Source organism: Neofelis nebulosa, chromosome 7 (assembly GCF_028018385.1).
Source record: "Neofelis nebulosa isolate mNeoNeb1 chromosome 7, mNeoNeb1.pri, whole genome shotgun sequence".
NCBI lineage: Eukaryota > Metazoa > Chordata > Mammalia > Carnivora > Felidae > Neofelis > Neofelis nebulosa.
Genome location: NC_080788.1, coordinates 144,625,028 through 144,646,568, shown reverse-complemented (window position 1 = coordinate 144,646,568; position 21,541 = coordinate 144,625,028). Strand labels below are relative to the sequence as shown.

Genomic DNA, 21,541 nt, shown 5'->3' with positions numbered 1-21,541 from the left:
TCAGGACCGTCTCCTGCTCTGGGCGGAGGCTCCTCCAGCAAGGTGGGGGGGGGGGTGGTGGCGGTGGCTGGGCTGGATTCCTCCGTGGGGCCCCAGCCTCCAGCCCGAGGCACAGGGCTCTGCAACCTGCAGCCTGAATGAGAGGGAATCGAGGAGATGACGCCCTTAAGCTCTGAAAAGACATTTTCCCAAGCAGCTGGCAAGGCCCCACCCGCTCCGGGGGATTTTCCAATCTGCTCCTGAAAGGCCCAGCTCCCAGCGTATCGGGATCATTCCGGGACACGGCGTAGGCCCACTTCCCTGGCCCCGGCCCCGAGCCCCTGAGCAGAGCACATCCGAAGGTCCCTCCTGCTGCCTTTCCCGTCAGTGATCTGCAACAGGGGGCTGGAGATGAGGAGAGAGGGGCCCCCCCCCTCCCCGGAGCCCTCCTCTCCTTCGCAACCTCAGGCCGCCGAGGTACAAGACCTAGCTCCAGAATGTTCAGCGCCCTCGTGCGACATGGAAATAAGTCCTGGCTTGTGTTGCCCAGAGCCCAAGGGCCTGCAGTGATGGTAATGGGAAGGGGGTGGCTGTGCCTTAGAGGGTGTGCCCCGGGGAGCCCCAGCTGGCTACGGCGCCCCTCTCTGTCTGGACTTTCTGGACCCGTGCGTTGACGGTCCAGGGTGCTCAGTGTTGGCTGGTGGCAGCTGGGGGACTCCTTCTGGTCCTTCTAGGAGCTGAGGAGGAAGGCAGAGATGGCCGGGGTTAGGGGGGGAAGCAGGGGGGGGGGTCAGGGGGTGGGCGGGGGCACCAGGTAGAGGGCACCGGCTCAGCTATGGATGTGGCCAGGGCCAACACGATGTGCACCTCCTGGGATTTCTCGAACGGAGCGGAAACTCTCTGCAAAAGGGGCTTGTTCCTTGCTCTGCTTGGCACAGCTGAGATCTTCTGGGAGTTGTTTTGCTCTTGGTAATTGGTGAGAGGTTTGCTTCTAAAAGTCTGCCCAGAACCCCAAAGTGGAAGCAGGCAGAGGGCCAGCATGAGTAGAGAATGTTCTTTTTCAAACACATTTTTATAGAAGTATGTTTGGGTCTGCTCTTTGGACCCTGCGAGTTTAGAATTGGAAGTAATTGAAACAGAGCTGGGCAGGGGCTCACCTTTGCCCCACAGGCCTAGAGAGGCCCTAGAGGGCAGAGGGGTGTCCCCGGCTCTGGACAGCCAGGTGTCCTGGGGCAAATGACCTCACGCTAATCACAGACACTCCTTATCTGTGCAGAGAGCCGGCCTCTCGGGGAGCCACTGGCTTGGTAAGGCCCTGATGCTGAGGGTGCGGGAGGCGGTCAGAGCGCGGCACCCTTTGCCAAGGGCTCAGTCAGGGTAGAAAGGCGTGGGTCGGCCCAGCACGGTCCCGGTGCTGACCCCGGACTCAGCTGGCCTCTGCTCTGCACAGACAGCCGCCACCCAGCCAGAGTGCCCGGCTTCTGTGGAACGAGTTGCTAACTTTGCAGAGAAGAGAGAGAAGAGAGGCCTGCGGTATCCCCTTTTGCATGGTGACGGGGTATTACCTGGGGAGGAGAGCCCCCCCAGGACGGTGGTTTCCTGAGCCTGTGGCAATGAGACAGGCCGCTGACCTCTTGGAGTCCCCCCGCCCCCCTGCCCTGCCCCTGCTGGGCCTCGCTTTCCACAGGCAGGGGCAGAGGCGGGACCGGTTGTTCTCGAGAGTTCTGTCCGGTTCTAAAAGGTCACTCCTTCTGCCTCAGTTTCCCGTCTGTAAAAGGACAGCGTGTAAGAGGCAGCTCCAGAAAAGTAGCATGAGGTTTGTATTTGCAGATCCTGGGAGCTCAGAGAGAACCACATTTAAAAATGGTGGAAATGGGCAGGATGGTGTGCTTCCAGCCCATGTGCCTGTCTGCGGTCGTGAGCGGCTCTCCCCGGTAGGGTCTTCGGAGAAGCCGATGTCACTCGGGGGGGGGGGGGGGGGGGGAGGGACGGTCACAGCCTGGCACACACAGAGGTCCCTCCTCTGCTCATGTTTGCTCCCTGGGGTGTAATGCATTCCAGAGCCTTGCTGGGATATGTTACAACATTCCAGGTCCCGGCCAGAGTGAGGCGGGCCGGGCGCCGGCACCAGGAGGTCCCGTGGGCTCTCCGCTCACCTGAACCTTCGTGAACGGTCCCGGGGCCCATCCTGCCGTGCCGGGCGCTCCTCGCCTAAACCGAGTGCCAGCTCTCCGCTAAGGACTCCCTGTGGATCCTTTCTCTTACGCCCACTCTTGAGATAGACTGTTGTCTCCAGTTTATGGAGGTGGAGCCCAGAGGGCTTACATAACTTGCCTGAGGTCGCCCTGCCGGGGAGAGGTGAGGCAGAGCTGGGCCTGGGTCACCTGACACCAGGGACTGGCCGGTGGTCCTCCTCCCAAGTCAGTTCCAAAAGCGAGGGAGACGGGGTGGGTCCCAAGACCACTGCGGCGGCCTGCGGATGGAGCCTTTTACATAACTGTGTATTTGGTGTCATGTGTATTAGGAGGAAAGTCAACCCATCAAATCTGTGATTTCACTGAGGATATTGCCTAGAAAAAAAAAAAGCAAATTTTGAAGAACAAAACTATTAAGGATTTTGCATTTGAGAAAAACATTCAGTAAGAATCGGTCTAGATGGCAAGAAACCAGGGACTTGGAAAAACACCAAGCACGGTGCCAGCCCCCTCGTCCTGCACCCTGGGCTCCGCGGGGCTCCGCAGGGACCTCCCCGGGGACCTGCCCTTGCCAGCCGTCCACACCCGTTCTGTGTCGGGGAAAACCTGCAGAGAAGGACCCCGCTGCAGCCTGTCTCCCGGATCCTCCGCTGTCTGTGTCTTGTTCCTTCCTTCCCCCGTGACCACCGTGTCAGTGGCCACTTTCCCCTGAGGCCATCTTTCCCCGTGGCCATCTTCCCCCAGGGCCACCTTCCCCTGTGGCCATCTTCCCCCAGGGCCACCTTCCCCCATGGCCACCTTCCCCCGTGGCCACCTTCTCCCGTGGCCACCTTCCCCCAAGGCCATCTTTCCCCAAGGCCACCATGTCAGTGGCCACCTTCCCCCATGGCCACCTTCTCCCGTGGCCACCTTCCCCCAAGGCCATCTTTCCCCATGGCCACCATGTCAGCGGCCACCTTCCCCCATGGCCACCTTCTCCTGTGGCCACCTTCCCCCAAGGCCATCTTTCCCCATGGCCACCATGTCAGTGGCCACCTTCCCCCATGGCCACCTTCTCCCGTGGCCACCTTCCCCCAAGGCCATCTTTCCCCATGGCCACCATGTCAGCGGCCACCTTCCCCATGGCCACTGTGTCAGGGGGTCTGGTGGTCACTCTGTGGGGAGGTGCACGGTCGGCCTCCTCTGGGACGGCCCATTGGCTGCACTGACGCAGGTGGCCGTGCCCCCTCTGGGCTGCTTTCCCCCAGTCTTCTCTGAGGATCCCCCTCGCTCACCCCCAAAGCTGGTGCTCCTCAGCCCCTCCTCCTGTGACCTTCGGGCCCCCTTCTCAGCGGACCTCATGTCCTCCCTGTGTTTACTACTAACTTGAAGCTGGTGAGCCCCCCACGTAATGCCTCCACGCCACCTTCTGAAATCCCGACCCGCCTGCTGGCCTCACGGGGACCTTGGACTTCACCGCCTGAGCTGAGTCCCGGAGCGGCCCTGAGTGCCGGTGCCCCAGGCCTCCTCCCCACGTGTGTCCCCCCTCCTCTGGGATGCGTCCTGGTCCTACCCACCTCTCTCTCTCTCCGCCACCGCCCCAGGCTGAGCACCGCCCCCTCTCACACGTCAGAGGCCGTGCTGCCCGCCGCGATCCCCGTGGACACAACAGGCAGTGGGACATTTAAAAGACAGGAGTGGGATCGGATCACCGCCCTGCCTGGAACCTCCTCTGCTCTGGCTCCTCACCCAGGGCTCACAACGAGGCTGCTCTGGTTGGTCCCCGGATACAGAACCACAGGAAGAGCTCGGACAGCAACCCTCGGTGGCCAGGTGCTTAAGTGTCCCTCCTCAAGAGCCTGATGAGTGAGCGGACGTGGCCCAGGCTCCCATGGCAGCTCCCCGGTGTGGGCATCCCAGGCTCCTTCTGTCTCGTGGCTCTGCTATCCTCGAGGGTCCAAAGTGGCTGCCTGAGCTCCTGCCATCCCAGAGGGGAGGGGGAGCGCAGCCAGGATGTTGGACACAGTCCTTCTGCTCACACCGCTTGATCAGGCTTCCTTATGTGGCCACACCTGGCTGCCAAGGGGGCTGGGAACCGTTTCTGGCTGGGCGGTGTGTGGCCGGCTCCCTCTTCTATTACTGCAGACTCGGAGAACAGCCGGCATTCCTTCCCAGGAGAGGGTGGCTCGCCCCCGACCCGAGTGCCATCCCTGTGCGCCGGTGCCCTCGTGGAAAATGGGGCGGCCTCTCCACAAGGCGGTTGTGAGAAGCCAGTGGGATGGGCAGCAGCGTGCGCCCTGCGCATCATCAGGTATTTTCCAGAGTCGCCTTTCCCCTTCCTGCCCTGCCTCTGTCACCTCAGATTTGGCGTCTGTGGCTCGTGAATCCCGGGGCCGGTTTTGGAACCGGCACTTAGTAGGGGCAGACAAAGGTGCCCCGGCCGCCTCTTCTGCGCCGAGGTTTTGGCACGCGGGGGCCTCGGGGGCCTCGGGAGACAAGGCTGGCAGGGGCAGGCACAGTTGGTGCGTGGCAAACCGCACCTGTCAATTCCAGAAGCTTTTGGCACATTGTTGAAGCGACTAGATGACTTTGAGAAGTGTCTGCGTGTTTTTTCCCCAAGTGTAGTTATTTTTGCCGCTGTGAAATGTTCTGAAATCTGACAGTTTTGTTTTGAGTCTTAGCCCGATGTGAAGACAGAAAGGAACACTGCCTCCCAGTTCTGTGGCACTCGCTTCTTGGGGTCCCCTGAGGACACCCTGATCCTGGCAGAGGTGGGCGAGGGGACGCCAGGTGACCGAGGTCTCCCAGGTGTGAGCGCACAGTGGGTCGGGCCTGGGAGCCTCCAGACCCACTCGGGGCCCGAGACCAAGGGCTGATTCGGCCAAAGTTAAAGCACCTACTGTGCGCCGGGCCCTCGCAGCATTTATTGAGCGCCCGCGATGTTCATCCTCAGACACAGACTAGGCACCTACTGTGTGTCAGGCCTCCGTCCACCCAACGTTTACCAGGCACCTGCCATGTGGTGTAGAGACACTGGAGGGCTCTCGGCACGGGGCTGCCAAGCTCCCCTTGCCGCACTGCTGGCAGGAGGCAGGTGAGGGGGCTGCCGAAGGGGCGAAGACCCCGGAGGAGGGAGAGATGACTCGGATGCCGTCCCGGCTCCTCCAAAGCCCGCAGCCCAGCCGGGACCCTGCTGGGGAGCGGCCCAGGGCGGGAGGATCCGCGTGCAACGACGGGACTGGACACCGTCCCCATCCCTTCTGCCACCCTCTTCCCACCCTCTAGCTGACCCCACGCAGCCCACGTTGTCCCCGCCACGGGTGCCATGTGCCCGGGCCGCTCCGGGCGTCCCACACCGCGTCTCTCGCCGGCAAACCTCTCACGGGCCTCCTCAGCGACGTGGGCCGCGCCTGGGTCTCCTGGGCGGGCAGCGTCGTGCCTGCCTTCTCCTCGGGGTCCCGGACTCCGAGCACAGGGTCAGAAGGCCGTAAGGTGACGTCGCTGAGAGCCGGCGGAGCGCCCGGCCTTACCTGCGTCGTCTCACCGGACCCCAGCGCCCCGGGGAGGCAGCGGGGACCGCAGTCCCCATTTTCACAGACGACGGCACAGAGACACAATGACTAAGTCACCCGAGGACACACAGCGAGTCCAGTGCCTCCCGGACAAAGCATATCGTCAGGAGCTACAGCAGCGGCAACTTCGGGTGTGCGCGGCCGCGGGTTGTGCACCTGCTGCACTGTTGCCGCAGTGACCAACCACGCGGCCCTTTCCGGAGGGGCGACCGAGGCCGGCACTGCAGCATGAAGACGTGGCGAGGCCTCCCTCCCCCTCCCCAGCCCGCACGCAGGCCCGCGGCTGTGTCAGCCGGACCACAGGGTCGGCAGCCGTGACAAAGGTCCCCGCGGCCCAGTGAGCGGAACCTCTCCTGCGTCACAAGCCACGCAGGGCTCACGTGGCAGCTCCCGGTGGCCGGGGCACCGGCTGCTCCTATTCCCATCCCGCTGTCCTCCCGTACCTTCTACCTTGCCACTCAGGAAGCTGGTGCCCGGAGCCGCAGATCCGCCGGGCAGCCAGGGGAAGACAGTAGATGAGAGCGGGCCGTGGGGCCCTTTCCGCAGGAAGCCACACATGCGCGTTTTGCTCACGGCCCATTGGTCACACGGCCACGGGCTGCAGTGAGGGAGGCAGGGGGCATCCCCTTCGGTGGGCTGCCCTATGCAGAGCTTGAACTTGAAGGGCTCTGCCCGGACAGAAAGAAAGGGCAGGTGGACTGGGGGACCCCTAACAATCTAGGCCACAGGCCGGCCCTTTGGGGCCCGTGATTCCCGCACAGACTCTCCCTTCTGTGCTCTGAGCGCACTCGGCCCCTTCCAGTGGGCGTGGCCCTGAGGTCCCTTCCAGGCTCTGTGTCCAGCCACATCCAGGATCCGTGTGTGATGCACTTCGAGGCTGCTGTGACCCCTCAATGAACGGGGAACCATGGAGTGTCATGAAAAGGGCAAGTTCACGGCGGTGCAGGGACAGACTGCCATAAAGACTTGTCTTGGCGGAGAGGAGGGTGGACTGTGGGGCAGCCGCTCGCCCAGGACCAGCATCGCCGCGGCCCTGCTCAGCCAGCCCTTTGGGCCCCCCTGAGTCTGTCTGCTCGCTTGGATCACCTCGCCTGCTGTCCCCGCCGTCCTGGCTCTGTCCTCCCGGAGCGGGCACCTGCCCCACCGTCCGCCCTCAGCCCACACCCGAAGAAGCACGGCACGTGCTCAGCCTTCCTAACTCATTTCTGGTTCTGTCCACATTCCTGGGGCGTCCAGGAATTTCTTTGGGGGTGGGTTACAAAAAACAACAGGCTTTTGAAAGCCAGGCTTTGGGTTTATTTGGAAATACAATTCCTTCTAAAACTAGTCGACTGCTGGTCTATTTACAACCGGTTCGTGCCATGTTGCATGTAACCCCACCTAGAGATCTTGTCCAGACCTGGCTTTTTATTCTCATAAAGTTGGTCTCTTCTTTCCAGGCCCATCTTGCTCTTCACTTATCTTGCTCATTCAAGAGCGACTGCCTTGCTGTCCCCGGAATCAACAGGCTTGGCCAGGGGGACAGCACTCCATTCAGATAGCGGCCCCAGGGCCGGCCCCCCTGTCCTGCTGGGGATGCCTCCTGGGACCAACCTCTTCTCTTCCACCGAGACTGTGTCTCCAAAGCCATCTGGTGACTCTCCCAGATCAGTTCCCAAAGTCAGGAAGCACCCCCCCACCACCCCAACATTATGAGTCTTTCAAACCAGTCCTAGAGTTCCAGGGGCCATCGGGATGTGGTCTGCCTTCTATGCGTCCGAGGGAGCACTTTTAGGGCAAGATCACAGCACGGCGGGGTGGGGGTGGGGGGCTGGCGACAGCTTTCCAGCTCACAACACCTGTGTCCTGGACCACGGAGGCCAGACCGAGGGGGATTTAGCTACAAGAGCAGCGCCCATCCCTTCTGTGTGCCTGAATCTGTATCAGTCGGGATGCTGTTCATGCTTGCTGCTAGAACAAAGATGCCCCCAGAGAGTGGCTTAAACATGATGGACGTTTCTTTCTTTCTCCCCCTTCAGTCCAAACACAGGCGGTTCTGGATGTGGGGCCACCGGGACGTCGGAAGCCTAGACGCCGGGGAGCCCGCTGCTATGTCCTCCACAAGAAACTCTGAGCTCACGGTCTCAGATGGCTGCGGCAGCTCCCTCCACCCCGTCTGCATTCCAGCCAGGGCCAAGCAGAGGAGTCATGCTCTGCCCCCTTCTCCGAGGCCCAGGGCTTGGAACGTGCACACGTCAATCCGCTCATAGTCCATAGTGAGGTGGGATCTGAGGCTCGGGATGTTCAGCCGCCCACGTGCGTGTGCGCACGCGTGCATTGCCCGGGTCTGTCTGCCCCTTCGTCCTGTGCTCTTCCCTCGGGCAGCCCCATGGGGAAGAGGTGAGTCTGGGGGGAGAAGCGAGACCCTCCATTCCAAACCCCAAAGTGCCGGCGCCGTGGACCCGTACCGCGGGAGGAATTCCCGACCCGCCCTCGCGTACTTGTGGCCGTTTGCCTGGAGGCGCAGATGCCCGCTGTGTGCCGCAGGTTCACTACCAGGGGCTGCAGGCCCAGCAGGGTCCCTGTGCACCCCTTCCCTGCTGCACACGCCTCAGCTTTCCACCTGTGACCTGGGGCGGATACTTCTGTCCTGCGACTTCATACGTCGCTTTGGGAAGTCCGGCGGGACCCGGGAGCCAACGGCCTGTGAGCTGTGAGCAGGTGCGTGCCCTGTGCTCGGCTGAGTACAGGCCCTGGGGCGACTCGGAGGAGACAGGGATGGATTGCCCGGGTGGACCATCGTGACCTCGAGGGTGCTCATAAGGGAAGGAGGGAGGTAGGTGAGGAGGGGCTCAGAGCCAGGGAAAAGGAGATGTGATGAGGAGGGAAGGGGAGGGCGTAATGCTGCGACTCAAAGACGGAGAATGGTGTCGGGAGCGAGGGATGCGGGCGCCTCCAGAAGCTGGCCGTGGCCGGGAAACGGATGTTCCCGCTAGAGCCTCCAGAAGGAGCTGGCTCCTCGACATCTTGGTTCTAGCCCAGCGAGGCCGCTTTGGACGCCTGACTTCCAGCACCGTCTAGTCATAAATTTGTGCTGTGTGGAGCCATGAAGTTTGTGTGATTTGTTACCGCAACATAGGAGACTCAGGCACGAGGGCAGGGGTGTGGGGGCGGTGGGGGGGGGGGGGAACCGCAGCAGGCGGGGACATGGGCAGAGCGAGGGCCACGAGGGGGATGTGGGCTGTTTGCTAGATGGTCAGCGGCCCCTCAGACCAGCATGTGGGGGGCTGTAAGGTGAGGCCGGCTGGGAGGGCTGGGGGCCCGAGCACCCTGTGTGGGGGCTGTACTTAGTCTGGAGGGAGAGACACCCAAGGGGGGCAGGGTGCGGACCCCTGGTGGTGCCTCTGGGCCAGGAAACGACCGGGTGTCGGGAGACAACGGGGAGACACGGCCTCACATATCCTGAGTGCTTGTGGTCACAGTGTTGTGCAAAGTTCTGGAACCCGGTGCCTGTCAGGATGTACCCGTGTGTGCAAGGCCGCGGAACAAATCTTGGGTCTGCAAGCCTAGGGCTCCGAGCAGCAAGGGGAAACCAGAGGCAAAACCATGAAACTTTTACTGAAAAAATAAATGCTTTCAGAGACGTGCTTCACGCCCCTGGCCAGTGCCCTCTGGTTTTCTTTTTTCTCAGGGCGGGGTGGGTGAGGGCTGGGAGGAGTGGGGTGGGGGGGGTGGCAGGGGTTGGGGGGGGGGTCAAAGGTGCAAAAACACTTTGAAAACCGACCTGGAAACAGTTGCTGGGGATCTTAAATCATGGATCAGCCAAGATGCACAACGAAAAAAATGTGTGACCGTGAAAGAGACACATTCAAGATCGCGTGTTTCCCGTCTTCAGTGCTCGCAGAAACAGGCCCGTTCGCAGGGGTGGGAGGCGGCGGGGGAGGGGCCCGGAGCGGCAAAGGGCTCTTGGAAGATGCCACTCGGGAGAGCCATGTGTAGACAGCGCGTCCAACTGCCCTATGGATGGTTTCAGAGCCTGCGGGGAAGAGAAAAAACAACCTTGTGAGTATTGCCAGAATGGTATCTGAATAAACAGCGTGGACAGCTGCTCCTTGCCAGAGAGCCAAAGAAATTCTGCTGTTGTCCGTGAAGAAAATGCATCTGACGAGGGACCGGTTCAGCAGGAGCTGGGCGGCCCTGAAGCATAGGCGCCCTGCCCCCGCCCCCGCCAGAGGCCCCCAAGGACCTCCGAGCCCCACCTTGAGAGCCCCTCCTTTCAGCTGATGGGACTCTTTCTGAATTTGGGGTTCTGCATTCCCCCTCTAAGAGAAAGTGCTAATTGCATATGGAAGCGGAAAGCGGTCCCCCTGGGAGCTGCAGTCTGGCTCCATGAGAGAGCCCCCCAGGGGGGCCTGATGCCCCCTGTGTGGGCAGGTCGGGGCTGGGGGGGGCGGGAAGCCTCAGGACGTGAATCCCCGGAAGCCTGGGGTGGGGGGCGGGCTAGAGCCTGGGGTCTCCGGGTTGCTGACCGGCCCAAAGGTCAGAGCCACACGATATGAGAGCCCGCTTGCTCCCTCTGGAGCAAGAGCCTGGTCTCTCGGTCGGCAAGATGCCTAGGGATTAATTAGTTTAATTGGTCCCTGCTTTGGGCCAAATAGTCAATGTCAAAAGAGAAAAGTAAAAGATACTTTCCCATTTGGGAAGACAAAAACTGTCCCTGCTAATGGCGGAGGGTGGTAATAACAACAAAAAGCCTTTGCTGGAGTTGACTTGAATGGCCTGGGAAGGCAGCGGGACCCTGGCAGGGACCCCTGTCGCATACCAAGCAGAGACGCGGGGCCTTGTGGGAAAGGAGGGCCGACACTGCGAAGGCCGGGCCCAGGAATGCGCGTTGGCCCCGGCGCCACCCCAGGCTCGGCACGGGCATCTCGGGCCACGCAAGCCTCCTTATCGGGGGGTTCTGCCCCGCCGGGAGGGCCCCAGCCTCAGGTGCAGGAGGAGCCAGGCCCCGAGAGCCCAGGCCCGCCTGCACCGGCTGAGGGCCTGGCCTCCTGCTTGTGTGCATTGGTGGTCGCGGTGCTGGGGAGCCTTGCGGGGAGATGGGCTTGAACTAGATCCGAGGCTGTTGTTAAGAGGCACAAGGACTTGGGGCCCCCGGGGGGCTCAGCCGATTGGGCGTCCGGCTTCGGCTCGGGTCAGGATCTCCCGATCTGCGGGTTTGAGCCCCACGTCGGGCTCTGTGCTGACAGCTGGAACCTGCTTCGGATTCGGCGTCTCCCTCTCTCTCCACCCCTCCCCCGCTCACGCTCTGTCTCTCAAAAATGAATAAACATGAAGAAAATTAAAAAAAAAAAAAGATGCACAAGGACATGTCTGGTGGGTGGAGGGGTGGGAGGGGAGGGGCCAGAGCCCAAAGCCAAAGTTCCGGCCAGCCGTGTGTCCTCGGGCAAAGTCACCTGGACGCTCTGGGCTCGTGCAGCGTTGCTCAGCTGTGTGACTTAGGCACATTCAGCCCCGAGACTGCGCCTGCATCGTGAGGACGGCGAGCAGGAAGCTCCCTGTCACAGCAGGCCCGAGGCGGGCGGCTCTCATTCCCGGCCGATTGGTGACCAGGGCGTGTCACGGAGGAGGCTTGGGGAGTGGTCCCCTGTGTGCCTTCTGGATTAAGGAGCATTGACAATATAAAGGTTAGGAAACGCGTTCGGGGAACAAAACTCTAAAAATCGAACTGGATCTCTTCTGTTTCTACTCTACCGAGTCAAGGTAGAAAATATTTACCTTTGTTGTTTTACAAGCAGTGGCCCGTGGCCAGATGAAATGGGGACTTTGGTCCACGGAGCTGAGAGGGCAGAGGAGGAGGAAGCCCCTCCTGGATGCTCGTCCCGCGCGGCTACCGCGGAGAGCCAGGAACCCAGAGCGCAGGCCGTCGGTGTGTTTGTTTGTTACTTTGTTTTTAATTGTGGTAAAATATATTAATATTTCCTTCAAGAAATTTTAATGATTATTTATTTACTTTTGTTTGAGCGAGAGAAAGAGCACAAGTGGAGGAGGGGCGGAGAGAGGGGGAGACACAGAATCTGAAACAGGCTCCAGGCTCCGAGCTGTCAGCACAGAGCCTGACACGGGGCTCGAAACCACGAGCCATGAGATCATGACCTGAGCCGAAGTCGGACGCTCACTCGACTGAGCCGCCCAGGCGCCCCTAATGTTTATTTATTTTTGAGAGAGAGAGAGAGAGAGAGAGAGAGAGAAACAGAGTGAGCAGGAAAGGGGCGGAGAGAGAGAGGGACACAGAATCAGAAGCAGGCTCCAGGCTCCGAGCTGTCGGCACAGAGCCCGACGCGGGGCTCGAACCCACGAACTGCGAGATCATGACCTGAGCCGGAGTCGGATGCTCAACCGACTGAGCCACCCCGGCGCCCCAAGTACATTTGCAGTGTTTTACAACCACTACCACCATCCATCCCCAGAACTTTTACATTTTTCAAAACACTAACTCCCCTTTGCCCCTCCCCGGATCCTGGCCCCCACATGCTGCTTTCCGTCTTCACGAATTTGCATACTCTAGACACCTTGTGTGAATGGAGTCACACGATGTTCTTTTGTGACTGCCCGTGTCACTCAGCATAACATCCTCCAGGCTCATCCATGTGTAGCAGGTGTCGGAACTCCCTCCTTTTTATGACTGAATAATATTCCATCTTGTGTATCCATTCATCTGCTTGAGGGAAGCTTGGGTTGATTTGCACTTTGTCTCTTGTGAATAGTGCTGCTGTGAATATGGGCATTTAAGGTTGCTTCCCCCCCCCCCTCAATTATTTTGAGTATATCCTCAGAAGTGGAACTCCTGGATTATAGGACAATTCTATGTTTAATTATTTTTAAAAAATTACTTATTTTGAGAGAGAGAGAGAGAGAGAGAGAGAGAGAGAGAGGGACAGAGAGCATGAGTGGGGGAGGGCCAGAGACAGAGGGAGAGAGAGAGAATTCCACCTCGGGACTCGATCCCATGAACCACGAGATCATGACCTGTGCTGAAACCAAGAGTCAGGCGCTCACTGGCTCAACCACGCAGGCGCCCCTTTATGTTTAGTTTTTAAAGGAACCACCGTTTTGCACCATTTTGCATGCCCACCGGTGGTGTAGTGGCTTCCGGTTTCTCCACACCCTCGCCAACATTTGCTATTCTCCATTTTTAAGTGACTGTTTTCTTCTATCCATCCCAGTGGTTGTGCAGTGGTATCTTACTGACTTTGCTTTGCACTTTCCCTGACGACTAATGAGGCTGAGCATCTTTTCAGGGGCTGTTCGGTCATTTCTGTAACTTCTTTGCAGCACTGTCTGTTCAAGTCCTTTGCCCGTTTTTGAATCGGGCGGCTTATTGTTTGGTGGTTGGGTTGTATTTGCGTCACGTTCGACTTTAAAAATATCACACGAAAGGTGGCTTGTCTTCATCACAGAATTTTTGGTGCCTCCTTTAATTCTGCACCTGGGGGGAGTACCTCTTTGCTCACCTGCCTTCCAGCTCTGTGTCTTTGGGGAAGAAAATTCTTGGGTAAGTCCCTTGGAGGGGAGGGTGACCCTCAAGGCGGGGGAACTCCAGGCAAGGAAGAGTGCGGGGTTCCGGGGGTCTGGCAGGAAAGGGGACGGGAAGGGCCAAGGAAGGTCTGAGTCCTGGTGTCCTCATGGCCATGATGGAAGAACCCCTCCCCTCCAACCTTCGGTAGAGACTGCGCTCAGACACAGGCCGTCCATATGTGGTTTCTTATGGAAAGACAAGGGGTTGAGTTCCACATTTGGGCCAACGCTTGGGAGAGGGAAACGGGCAGCAGCAAATGTAGTGTTGGGAATGGACACCGAGGTGACCAGGAGAAGCCAAGTGCTTGGCAATGCTAGCTTGTCAGGGAGGCGCTTGTGTGCACCAACAGATCTAGCTTCCATGGGGAGGGAGACCCCAGAGACAACGCAGACTCTTCCTCCTACGTGCTGAGCTTTCTCCTGCCCGTGTGGCCGTGGTATGTCCACAGCATCCAGGGAAGATGGGTCTGATTGAGACGCCCATTCCCCAAGCTCAAACCGCACCTCTTTTCCAAAGGACTCATGTTGCTTCCTGCGTCCGGGCCACCGTGTGGCATAGCCATCACCACAACTGTGCCCAGAGGCAGTGGCAATGCTGTCCTAACCCTCCAAGTAATGGAGAAGACCTCACAGAGTCTCACCCGACTCCATCCCAACCACAGCACCATTAACACTGAGCCTTATCCACCTGTTCAGGCTCCTGGACAGCATTCTGAGCAGCGTGGTTATCCAGCTCGGTAAAACATATCGGTTGGCTCTTCTACTCAATGACAGAAGTGCTCTTTCCAGGAGGCCCAGCTGAGACACCATGTCCAAATTTGACGGGAACTCTAACTTTGCAAATCCGACAAGTTCAATAAGTCCCAAGTAGGATAAATACAAAGAGAGCCACACCAACACACGTCACGGTGAAGTTTCAGAAAGCAGAGTTAGAGAGAAAATCCCAAAAGCAGCCAGAGAAGAATGAGACATGCAGAGGGGACAATACAAAAATGACAGCGGTATTCTTTTTGGAAACAATGCAAGCCAGGAGTCAACGGGGTGACGTCTTTTTTTTTTTTTTAATTTTTTTTCAACGTTTTTTATTTATTTTTGGGACAGAGAGAGACAGAGCATGAACAGGGGAGGTGCAGAGAGAGGGAGACACAGAATCGGAAACAGGCTCCAGGCTCCGAGCCATCAGCCCGGAGCCTGACGCGGGGCTCAAACTCACGGACCGCGAGATCGTGACCTGGCTGAAGTCGGACGCTTAACCGACTGAGCCACCCAGGCGCCCCCAATTAATTAGCATTTAAAATAAGGGAAGCCATTTTTATCACATCTAAAGTATTACTGTTCAAACTGTTCAAACAATTTTTTTTTTTTTAAATTTTTTTTTTTTCAACATTTTTTATTTATTTTTGGGACAGAGAGAGACAGAGCATGAATGGGGAGGGGCAGAGAGAGAGGGAGACACAGAATCGGAAACAGGCTCCAGGCTCCGAGCCATCAGCCCAGAGCCTGACGCGGGGCTCAAACTCACGGACCGCGAGATCGTGACCTGGCTGAAGTCGGACGCTTAACCGACTGTGCCACCCAGGCGCCCCCGGGGTGACGTCTTTAAAATAGTGAAAGAAGCCGTTAATCTAGACTTCTATTACTCTGCAAAAATATCTTTCAAACATGAAGGCAATATCGTTTTTAAGACACCAACAGAATGGCACTACAAGAAATGTGAAAGAAAGTTCTTCAAGAAGAAAGAAAATGATGTCAGGTGGAAAGCTGGATTTACCAAAAGTGGTGAAGAGTATTGGAAATGGACTTGGAACATACATAGGTAAATGTAAAAAAACAATTTTTTTAACAAACAAAAGCCCACTTTAAGAGTAATTGTTTGCAGTTATGTTTGTGGCATTCTGGTGGCTCATAAGTGTTATTAAAAATAAAATAAAAACTTGATTAAATATAGTGACATTATAGGTGTCATATAGTCTCATTCCATCCAAATACAAATAGAACCTTAATAAAAACAAACCCTTCTGACCTGTTCCCCAAAGGAAATAATGTTTGGTGCGGATCCTTCTACACATTTTGTGTATTAAACATAAACATATGAAAACATATATGGGGCATAAATTGCTATTGTCCATGAAATCTTTCACATTATTCTGCTATATGTATTTAAAAAACTCATTAAAATAGTTTTCAACTTTTAATTTCCTTAAGAGACCATTGCCTACTGAATACCAAATATCAACAAGGTAACATTTTGCATATTGAGACGTAGAAGTGGGACGCCTGGGTGGCTCAGTCGGTTAAACATCCAACTTCGGCTCAGGTCATGATCTCAAGGTTTGTGGGTTCGAGCCCCATGTCGGGCTCTGTGCTGACAGCTGGGAGCCTGGAGCCTGCTTTGGATTCTGTCTCCCTCTCTCTTCCCTTCCCCGCTCATGCTCTGTCTCTCTTTCTCTCTCAAAGATAAATAAACATTTAAAAAAAAGAGAGAAAAGTGTAATCTATGGCAACCATAGCACAATGGACAGGAGAGTTGGAATGAAGCATGTTGCTTCAGGATACTTGTGTCACACGTGACCTTATGTAACATTTGGAACTAGACTCTGAGAAGTTAAATATGCGTATTTTGAATCCCAGAGCAACTCCTAAAAATTAGAACAAAGAGATATAGTTTATTAGATATTAGTGGGGGAGATAGAATGAAAATTAATCCCAAAGAAGGAAAAGAAGGGGAAAAAGGAACCGATGGGACAAATAGAAAACAGATACAAATATGCTAGAATTAGACCCAGCGATGCTGATAATTGTATTAGGTAAACGTCTAAACCATAAAGGTCTAAATACTCCAATAAAAGGCAGAGGTTGTGACACTGGATACAAAAACAAGGCCCAACTATATGTTGCCTACAAGAAACCGATTTTAGGGGCACCTGGGTGGCTCAGTTGATCAAGTGCCCCACTCTTGGTTTCGGCCCAGGTCATGATCTCAGGGTTGTGGGATCAAGCTCTGTGCTGGGAGTGGGGACTGCTTGGGATTCTCTCTTTTCTTCCCTCTGCCCCACTTGAGCATGTGCTCTCTCTCTCCTTCTCTCTCTCTCTCTCTCTCAAAAAATAAAAGAAACCCATTTTTAATATACAAAAGTCAATTGCATATTTATATGTAGCATATATATATGAATATGTATAGTATACAGACTATATATATACTATAAACTAGCAAAGAACATTGGGTAATCAGAATTAAAAAGTACTTTACTACAAATGAATCATATAATCAAATGCCAATCATATGAATGGCATCATATGATGACATTATATAATCATGTAGAAAGCGAAAGGATGGGGGAATGTTGAAAAGCTATTGGAGCCAATCTGAGAGAGCTTCCAACGGCCAAAGCTAGAACAATTTGAGCAGCGGAATAAACAATGGCGATTCTGAAGTATAACTCAAAGAATAAAGTAAATGTCTGTTAGTCCATGCTGATAAAATTAATAATGGGATAAATGCATACATGGGAGAGAGGGAGCAACAGCTTAGAGAATTCCAGCTAACTGTCAAAGGAATGAGGGTAACAGGAAAATCACCGTTATAATTCCACAGAAGTAATGGAGGCAAGATGCACTAGTGGATGTTAAAATTAGCAGGCAAAAGTTTAAGGAGAAACAGAGTATTTGCTTAGTCTCTAAGTGTCTCCCACCCCAAACTTACTACTGAAAAGAAAAAATAGGATAATACCATGCAGGGATCTCCAAGTGATTATGAACTACCCACTATGATGCCTATCACCCCAGTGATGTTCTTCTTGATAATGCTTAACCTCAAATAATCATGGGGAAACATCAGACAAAGCTAGCTTGAGGGGCAGTCTACAGAACACCTAACCATTACTCTTCAAAAGTGTCAAGTGACGAAAGACAGGAATACTGAACGACTGTCACAGACTGTAGGAGACTAAGGAGCTGTGTCAACTAAATATGATGGGGGATCTTGGAGTCAAAAAGAACACTAGTGGACAAATTGGTAAAATCTAAACAAAGTCTGCAGTTCAGTAAAGAGCATCATACCAACGTTAATGTCTCGGTTTTCCAAACTGTACCACGATTTAGGTATTGACGTTAAGGGAAGGTGAGTGAAGGTTATATGGCAACTCGCTGTACTCTTCTGGCAAGTCTTCTGATATTTTAAAATTATCTCAAAATAAAAAAGCTTACAAATAATACCATTTACAATAGCATAGAATGTATGAAACGCCTAGGGATTTACTTCACAAAATATATACAAGACCGTATGCCAAAATTTATAAAGCAATCCTGGGAGAGATTAAACGTGGCACAAGGAAATAAAGAGATTTACCATGTTCATGCATCCAAAGACTCAATATTATTAGATTTCAATTCTGTCTTTTTTTTTGTTTTTTAATTTGAGCGAGAGAGAGCAGGGAAGAGGGGCAGAGGTGGGGGAAAGGGAGAGAATCCTAAGTAGGCTTCATGCTCAGCACAGAGCCCAATGCAGGGCTTCATCCCATGACCCTGGGATCATGACCCGAGCTGAAATCAAGAGTCTGACACTCAACTGACTGAGCCACCCAGGTGCCCCTCAATCCTGTCTTCAATGAGCTATAGATTCAACATAATCCCAATTACAATTACAGCCCGTCTTTTTTTGTACAAATTGACAAGGTGATCCTAAAATTTAAATGGAAATGCAAAAGACCTAGAATAGCCAAAGCAATTTTCAAAAAAGAACCAAGTGGGAGGATTTAGACTATTGAATTTTAAGACCTATTTTTTTTTTAATTTTTTTTCAACGTTTTTAATTTATTTTTGGGACAGAGAGAGACAGAGCATGAACGGGGGAGGGGCAGAGAGAGAGGGAGACACAGAATCGGAAACAGGCTCCAGGCTCCGAGCCATCAGCCCAGAGCCTGACGCGGGGCTCGAACTCACGGACCGCGAGATCGTGACCTGGCTGAAGTCGGACGCTTAACCGACTGCGCCACCCAGGCGCCCCTTAAGACCTATTTTAACGCAATAGTATGATATTCACCTAAGGATAGATATCTAGATCAATAGAATAGAATAGAGAACCCAGAAATGGATCCATGTATATATGACCAATTGATTTTTTAAAGAAGGGCCAAGGTAAATCATTGGGAAAAGCAAAACCTTTAAAACAAATGGTGCAACAGTGGGATATCCATATATAAAAAATACAAACCTCCACCCCTACCTCACATCATACACAAAAATTAACTTGAAAGGGATCACAGTCCTAAACATAAAGGCCAAAAAATATAAAACTTCTAGAAAATATAGAAAAAATATTTGTGACCTTGGGGTAGGCGAAGGTTTCTTAATAAGACCCAAACAACCAAAACCATAAAAGTAAAACTTGGCCAAATGGAGGTCATCAAAATGAACAGCATCTGTATTTCAAGGGACCTGTTAAGAAAATGAACAGATGAACCACAGCCTGTGAGCACAGGTTTGCAATACACCCACATGGTAAAGGACTTTATCAGAAGAAATAAGAACATTTTTGCAACTCTAGGATAGGACAAACAGTGCCTCATCAGAAAAAGCTTTGAGCAGCTACTCCACGGAAGAAGATACGCAAATGACTAATCTGCTAGTTGTTCCCCCTGCCTGGCTTGCTCTCCCTCCATACTCCGTTCCGCTCGCTCCCCCCCTTACTTCAAGTCTTTGCCCAGCTTTCACCTTCTCAGTGAGACCTTCCCTCACATTTTAGTAGCTACTACACTCTGCCCCAACCTCTCCCACCACGCACGTACCTAAGATCTTCTTTCTGCATGCTCTTCTTTTTCTTTTCTTTAATACTTTTTAAAAAAAACATTGATTTAGTTTTGAGAGACAGGGAGAGACAGAGCACAAGTGGGGGAAGGGTAGAAAGGGAAGGAGACACAGAATCCGAAGCAGGCTCCAGGCTCCGAGCTGTCAGCACGGAGCCTGACGTGGGGCCCGAACCCATGAACCGCGAGATCGTGACCTGAGCCGAAATCAGACACTTAACTGACTAAGCCACCCAGGCGCCCTGAGGGCTTAATATTATTAACAAGATTTTCATAGCCAGTTGTTTTGGTTCTTTTTCAAGTTTATTTGGTCTTTTTTGAAAGTACTTTGCTAACTGCCCATTGTTCGGTTTCTTGATTTCCGTTCTTGAAACACTAAGAAAAAGTTTATTTAAGTTTCCTACTCAGTAATTGCATTTATTTGTTGAATTTGGGGGTTCTAACTTGGGATTGTGATTTCCTGTTCAGTGGGTCTGTATTTGTGGGAATCCTATGAGGTCAGGTTGAGGGGGATTTGAGTTTGTTTCCACTAACCGGACCTTATCAGAAATATCTTTAAGTTGATTTTACAGTTTGGGATTTTCTGGATCACAAAGATGGTGTAAATCCAACCCGCCTCCCCCCCCCCCCCACCAACTCTTGGGAAGTAAGGACTGTGGATATGAATTCTCAGAAGAGATTAGTTTTCTCCGCCTAGGCCCCAATAGTGATGAACAAGTTACCTTGTTACCCTGCTTGCTATCTCTTTTTGCCAGGTGTATTAGTCGGGGTAGCCTATGTTCTGCTTCAGTAACAAATAGTCCCTCTTACTGGTTCAACCTAACAGAGACTTATTTCTTCTTCTTGAAGCTCTTACAAAGTTTGCAGGGAATCTGAGCAACTCTCCAGGCAACTGTCTGCCACAGAGTAACTCAATGATCCAGGTTTCCTCAATCTCAACACAGCTCTGCTATCTGGGTGCACGGCATCCATGGGCACCGAGGGACTGGGAGGAGAGAAGGCCCTGGAGAGTCTGGCATGGGCTGTTGATTGCTTTAGTCTAGAAGCGGCTCACATCTCTCTTTCTCAGCACCTTTTGGCCAGAACCAGTCACAAGGACAGGCTAATTAGAAGGGGCAGGGAACGTGTTCATCTGTGCCTGAAGGGAGGAACACTGAATCGGGGAGGGGGGGAACTAGCTCTGAGCTGTCAGCGCAGAGCCCGACGCGGGGCTCGAACTCACGAACGGTGAGATCACGACCTGAGCTGAAGTTGGGGGCTTAACGGACTGAGCCACCCAGGCGCCCGACTCCTCTTCTTTCCACAAGCTAAGTTGCATTTTGCAAACGATGTTTACTGCCTTTTATGTAGCATCCCCAGGCATTCATTGTAGGAGGTAAGTATTCATATTACGTTATAGATGAGGAAAGAGGCAGAAAGCTTCAGTAACCTGCCCGGGGACACACATGGGGGGGTCCTGGAGCCTTGCTTCTCAGCCGGCCCGTCTGACCCCACGGCCAGCTCCTTCCGCTGACCTTCCTTGGGACAGAGAGGGATGGTGTCTGGCAAAGAGTCCCGGCGCGGGCTTCCCGGAGGGGGCAACCTTTGACCGGCTCTGTAAGGATGTGAGGTTGGGGTGTGAGTGGACCCAGAGACACATGTTGGCCGCTCCATAAATATTTGCCGAATAAATGAATACGTGAATAGCCCGCTAGAGGAAAGAGGATGAATAATGCTGTTGGTAAAGCGTGAGTCAGTTTCTTGCAACGGCTCGTGTTTGACCCAGAGTATTTCTACCTGCTCTTGCCCAACTTCCCAAGCTAAACAAACCGGGAAAACACTCGCAGGAGCGCCAGGGATGGAGTCTCTCCTGCAGGCTCAGCCCTGGCAGTTACCTAACATGACAAGCCTGTCTGAGCCCTCAGCAGAAGCGGCCCGGAGGACTGGGAGGTCAGCCCTGACGCCCACACCGAGACTGTCATCGCGATGGCTCGAGTCCCCGGGCCGTCCCGCCAGTGCACCCAGGAGAAGCAAAAGCAAACAGGGAAATTCTGGGTTGAGCCTGGACTTGGGTCAGATCCCGTTCATAAACACCCTCCCTTGTGTTTAGTGCAGCGAGGGAATCTGAGCCCCCGGCTAGGAGAATGAGATCCAGAAAGGGCCGGGAGACGGCCGTCCGGGGACACCCAGCGTGCACGCCTCGGGTGGCAAGTGGGGGGCCAGGGGGTGCAGAGCGCTCAGGGCGAGGTGGTGGGGGCCGGATGCCTTTCAAGTACTTCCAGTCTCAGGTAACGAGAGCACTTGCTGAGGGTAATCAAGAGGTCATGTTGGCAGACTCCCGCCGAGGCTCTCTTGGGAACGTTTAGGAGATGGAAATACTGTTGTCTTGCTCAGACGGCTAGGATGTTTCACAGAAGCCGGCTTTTCCTTATCGATCTCCTGCTGGGGGCCGGGCTCGCGTTAGCGCTGTCACACC

General features: G+C 54.3%; 1 long non-coding RNA gene across 3 annotated transcripts in view; it reads right to left on the bottom strand.

Annotated features, from left to right (window-relative positions):
- Positions 1 to 9,493: 9,493 nt before the first annotated feature.
- LOC131517745 (uncharacterized) overlaps positions 9,494 to 21,541 on the bottom strand; it is a 31,384-nt gene continuing 19,336 nt past the window's right edge. For all 3 annotated transcript variants that reach the window (XR_009264788.1, XR_009264790.1, XR_009264789.1), the window contains one exon: positions 9,494 to 9,740. This is a non-coding gene — a long non-coding RNA (uncharacterized LOC131517745). The remainder of the gene's footprint in view (positions 9,741 to 21,541) is intronic.